The 6,086-nt window shown below is 42.2% G+C and overlaps 1 protein-coding gene across 2 annotated transcripts in view; it reads left to right on the plus strand.

The window, feature by feature from the left end:
• Nucleotides 1-1,071: 1,071 nt before the first annotated feature.
• fat3a (FAT atypical cadherin 3a) overlaps nucleotides 1,072-6,086 on the plus strand; it is a 322,007-nt gene continuing 316,992 nt past the window's right edge. For both annotated transcript variants that reach the window (XM_038693326.1, XM_038693323.1), the window contains exon 1: nucleotides 1,072-1,194. The gene's annotated coding sequence lies outside the window, so the exon portion shown is untranslated. The remainder of the gene's footprint in view (nucleotides 1,195-6,086) is intronic.

Here is a 6,086-nt window from a genome sequence, read left to right on the forward strand (position 1 = left end):
CTTAAATTTCTTTTTTTTTGTCCAATGTCTGTCCTATGTTTGTGGTTGATGTCAACCCAACGTTGGGTTTTGACGCCAACACAATTTTCATTTCTGACTAAAATCAAACGTCTGTGCAATGTGAGTTTGACGTTGGACTGGCGTCCGGTGCCTGCTGGGTTGCTGAACTTAAGCTACATTTACTTGAGCTAAAGGAGAGGGGATTTTTTAGTTAGCTATGGAAAAACACTAGTGTTGACAATGTGAATGCCGTTAATATTGCCTATCTCTAGTAGCCTATTTCAAAACAATATCAGTTCCCACATAATGTTGTCAGTAAAAACTAAATGTCATAATGTCCCTGTTAATACTGTTGTATATCCTTCCATTCATTGACCAGATGGATATTGAAGATATTTTAGGAGAGAAAAAGAAGCGGGAGATTGGCAGGGCAGCTGATTCTAAGGTCAGTCTGGGTGTACAGGTCAGTAGCGGTCTACAAGTCTAAGGTAATGTGGGCTGTTTGGTTTTCAACAGACATTTGTTGGCAGGTCTAGGCACCAAGACAGAGCCTAAACTAAATTATTTCATGATATTTATTATATTTGCTATATTCTGTCCAACTTAACTTTCTGCATTTATCAAATTTAAGGTATGGGGTCAACCAATCCTGCTTTGTGACAACCTTAGATGGAGGTTATCAGGGGGACATGCAGTACATTCTGAGTTAAAGATGCTGCAAGGACAATGACACAACCATTTAAAAAACAACAATGACCTTATTAACTCTGAATGATCTTGACAATTTGGAGAGATAAAGGTATGGATTATCCAGTCCTGTTCACTACTGCTGTAGCCTATAGGCCTATTTAAAACCCATCTACAAAATAAGAAATATGTGCCACCCAGCCTTGCTCAGATGTTGGCTATGTGGTTACAGTAATTCAATAATAAAATTAATAATTTTATTCAATTAACGTAGGCCTATTTTAAAAATCTAGAGCAAGAAATCAAATCTGCGCATTCTCCAGTAGGCTGCGCTGTGCCCGCGCACGCCTGCGCGCAACCGGCCTCGTCGTGAGCGCGCGGCCGCAGAAGCGAAGAAGAGAGCGGACCGTTCAGTCAGCGGCGCGTCAGTCTGCGAGCGGCTCTGCTGGTGTGGGTGATATTGAGGAGGACGGACTTTTTCACCGGGATATTCTGCAGCATGACAGGGTGAGTCCCGCGGGTAGAGCGGCAGTCCCTGCTGGGATACGTGGGGAAAGTTAGAGGTGTATGGACAAATGCGGTGTGAATGCGGGGAATGGTTTTCCACAGCCGCTGTTTTTTATCTGAAAGACAGAGTGGGACTAGGTGGGTGACCTGAGCCATGGAACATCTGGTATAATATGACTGTTGGTGCTGTGCGGCTCCACGCAGCGTTGACTGAACTGCAGTTGAGCGGTTACTGCTGATGGACAGCGGGCTGCAGGGCTCCAGCTTCAGCTGCATGGGACAGCTGAGAGTCCGGCCCCCTCTGTAGCCATCCGCACCTAATCGCTGTGTAGCTGTCAGTGCTTTCTCCTCGCTTTGCAACCTGCATTTGGTACTACATAGAATTTGGTTTTTAGTAGACCTAGCTGTGCATTAGTAACGTTTAGCTTCCATGTCATAGATGTATTATGGAGGCAGGTGCAACTCTGTAATATCGATTATGCAGCAGATAGTCTGCAGCAACTTCACTATCTGCTGCTGACGAAAAAGCCTCATAAAGCAGGCCCTCTCTGCGCCTGTATGCTAATTTCTAAATCTCAACACTGTGGCCTACAGTAGGCCTAGCTACTGCCACAGCTGGAATGCTCTGCAGTGAAATAAAGAAATCAGAATTACATTTACATTTCATCAGCTGGAAGCCTGAAAACACTGAAAGCAGTGCCAACATGTTAGTGTGTGCGTTGCTGCAGACAGCGGGTGGAAGCAACAACTGAGGCTGGTCTGAAGTGTCCCACGGGCATTCTGTGAAAACAAGTGTGCATGTTCTACGTGTGTGTGTGTGTGTGTGTGTGTGTGTGTGTGTAAAAAGGGAGGCTAGGAGGGTGGAGCTTCATTTTTATTGAGAGCTTTCTGCAGAAGTCACCAGGATGCAGGAGACATGCAGGAGATGATTTGAGATGAGACTGAAGGGGACATTCCGTCTACCCCCTGGCTGTGCATACCTGTTTAAGACATGCACACACATGCACAAGCTCACACACACCTGTGCACTATATGTCTGCTAGTGTGTGTGTGTGTGTGTGTGTGTGTGTGTGTGTGTGTGTGCGTGCGTGTGTGCGCGCGCGTGTGCGCGTGGCTGCTTCCTCCTCTCACTTTTCTCCAGCAGGCAAGCAGCCAAACAACCACACAGCTGTCTATTCACTTGCTGTACTGGCAGCTCCTCCTCCTCACCTCTTTCCCCAACACCTCCTCCTCTTCATCCTCCTCATCACCTCTTACACCTCCTTCATCACCTCCTTCTCTTTCACCTGTTTTGCACAGGCTGATTGGAACTCAACCCAGCAGACTGACACGCTATGTGCATTACTACTTAGACAGGTACTAAAGAAATTGCAAAAAAACATTTAGCCTGTGTTTTCCTGTATGTATGCCTTTAAACAAAACCATTGTCTATTTTAACATGCGTAGAAATAGAATTTGATTTCTGGACCAACAACAGCTGGCTACAGTGAAGCAAGCAGCAAAAGTCATGTTTCAGGTGTCCATGCCGTAAATATGAACTGAATGTGATTAAAAAAACTTTCACGCGCGCCTCCTTGTCACTGAAAATATCCAAAAACCTACACCTCTTCAGAGCTTTTGCTATTAACTAATTGAGGCCATTTATATGGTGTAAATACAAGGCTAGCAACATGGCTATCCATCTTGGAATAATGTATGAAACGCCACCAAGTCAGAATAACAAGAGGTTTGTCTGTTCATCTTTCTCTGCCAACATTACTCGCAGCATTAGCATTTCTAGCTAACAAGATACAAGAGGTATGTCAAACTTTTGATTTGTTAATGAGCTTTAGAGTGGTTTTATTGTATTTCTTTTTGTATTTTTTCCAACTTGGAGTTATGCTGTTTCCCCCTGCTTCGAACCCAGTTAAGTTAGGCTGAACATGCTAAACCTATTTCTGTGGAGTGCTTGGCTGCACAACATGAGGACCCACTGTTGAATCTGGCAAGACTGAAGAGGCCAGCTTCAGTCAATTTGCCAATACTGGCACTTTGTCTGATAGATTTTACAGTATGTGTGGTTGCATGTATTCTTTCTGCTGCATCACTGCAGATGCGTGAGATTTTGCAGAGGAGCTGGTGTACCGGTGCTGCCTGCAGTGGCTGACCTCCACACTGACCTCCACATGGAGGAGGAGGAGGAGATGGAGCCCTCCCTCCATTCGTTTTGTTCTCCTTCTCCCTGAGCGCCTTGCTCCACAGGCTGCCTGCTTAAAAATGGCATCCTGCAATCCCCTCCTCCTCCACCCTCCCCCTCGCCTTTCCTTCATCTCTGGGGTCCCGAGGGCTTTGTGAGACTCTGTTCGTGCCAAATGCCAGCACTCTGCCCAGCCCCCTCCCTCCTTCCATCTCTCTGTGTGTATGATAGAAAGAGAGAAGGAGCGAGTTGGGGGATTTCTTTTGGCCCCTCTTCATCCAGGCTGGGGGGTTGCTTGTTGTTTACTGGTGCTTCGTCTCTACTGTTTGTTGGCTGGTGCGTGGTGTGTGTACAGAGTGAACAGACCTGCTATTGTTCTCAGTGACTGCTGGAATGCTGTTGAATGGTGGTTGTGTCAGCCCAGATGCCCAGCAGTATTGTCTGTCTTTGTCTTTTTGATCTGTGTAAGGAGACAGCGTGGTCTCACTCTCAACCAGCCTTTCTGCTCACCCCTCTGAACACACTGTCTGCATGTGGAATATCTAATAATCTAGATCTGACAATGTCAAGGTGCTGTATCAGTTTACCATCAAAAAATCATGTCAACCTTCATTTTGAATCATTAGCAGTAGGTCTTTGTCTTGAATACCGCTGCCAGCAGGCTCTGTCGGTCACCACTCATTGTCCAGAGTGTGCAAGCAGGTCAGATTTGGAGGGAAATCTACTTTTTACTGCATGGCTGTATGGCACAACACAGCAAGTGGGTACTGTTGTTCCCAGAGGTGTGGAAATAAGACTTGGCACTTGGGCTGTGGTTGAATAGTTTTTTTTGCTTAGGAAGGTTCTTAACTGAGTGAAATGACCCGGAAGTGTTTGAGTTGCAGCCATGACAAGAGCTGGTCAATTTTCTAAAAGCTAAGGAAAGGTGCTAAGAGTGCTTCCTTTCTTATCTCCTTTAGCATAGGTTACATTGGACCATCCTTTACAAAAGGAAAGGAGATAATGCTTTCCCAGAATTCCTTCCAGCAGCAACATATAAAGCGGCGCAGCATTTTAAGTTCACCACAGCAGACCCACATAAATGTAGAAACAACAGAGCACCTTTTTTATACTACACGATCCAAAACTTCCTCTATGATTAGCTGACCCCAGAAACCATAAATATAGATTTCTTCTTTGTCAAAGCCATCCAGTTAGGAGGAATCTTGAAAAACAAGTATATTGAATTTCTAGTTAACAATATCATCATCATCATAACAAAATCTATACACATAAATGTGGAATGCACTCAATTTGTTTTCTATTTCACAAATGTACAAAAAAGATTTAATGAACGCACCATCCTTGACGTGAATGTGCAACTGCGCAGCAGGTCAGCAGCACTGGACCTTATGTTGTTCAAGTCAGCTGTTAGCCAAGAAGCTAAAGAAAGAATGGAGTACGAGGGAGAGAGGCATTCTTTTGAAAGCTGTAATAGTGTTGTCAAAAATATCGATATATTTTTTGATATATATCGGATTTAATATTCATTTTCCACAGTAACAATCCTGAAAATGCTCTTCTATTCTCAGCAAGCTGATACACACACTGCTGCAGTGCCCTCGAGTGTAACGTTAAGCTGGTAATGATATGGCCACCGGCTACCGACCACCAACGTCGACGGTTTTTAGTCAATTCACTACCTCCATGCTAGTAACGCAGAGTAGCATATTAGCTTGGTAGCCATAGGTGCATGGTTACAGAAATCAGATATATATATATATATATGTATGTATATGTATGTATGTATATATATGTGTGTATATATATATATATATATATATATATATATATATATATATATATATATATATATATATATATATATATATATATATAATGTATATGTATATATATATATATGTGTATATATATATATGTGTATATATATATATATATATATATATATATATATATATATATATATATATATATATATATATATATATATATATATATATAATGTATGTATATATATGTGTGTATATATATATATATATATATATGTGTATATGTATATGTATGTGTATATGTATGTATATGTATGTATATACGTATATATATGTATGTATATACGTATATATATATATATATATGTATATATATGTATATATGTATATACACTACCGTTCAAAAGTTTGGGGTCACCCAAACAATTTTGTGTTTTCCTGAAAAGTCACACTTATTCACCACCATACGTTGTGAAATGAATAGAAAATGGAGTCAAGACATTGACAAGGTTAGAAATAATGATTTGTATTTGAAATAAGATCTTTTTTACATTAAACTTTGCTTTCGTCAAAGAATCCTCCATTTGCAGCAATTACAGCATTGCAGACCTTTGGCATTCTAGCTGTTAATTTGTTGAGGTAATCTGGAGAAATTGCACCCCACGCTTCCAGAAGCAGCTCCCACAAGTTGGATTGGTTGGATGGGCACTTCTTGCGTACCATACGGTCAAGCTGCTCCCACAAGAGCTCAATGGGGTTCAGATCTGGTGACTGCGCTGGCCACTCCATTACCGATAGAATACCAGCTGCCTGCTTCTGCTCTAAATAGTTCTTGCACAATTTGGAGGTGCGTTTAGGGTCATTGTCCTGTTGTAGGATGAAATTGGCTCCAATCAAGCGCTGTCCACTGGGTATGGCATGGCGTTGCAAAATGGAGTGATAGCCTT

The sequence above is a fragment of the Micropterus salmoides genome, unplaced genomic scaffold, assembly GCF_014851395.1.
Source record: "Micropterus salmoides isolate LMB-PRFRI ecotype aquatic unplaced genomic scaffold, ASM1485139v1 Ms_hic_scaffold_3, whole genome shotgun sequence".
NCBI classification, from domain to species: Eukaryota; Metazoa; Chordata; class Actinopteri; order Centrarchiformes; family Centrarchidae; genus Micropterus; species Micropterus salmoides.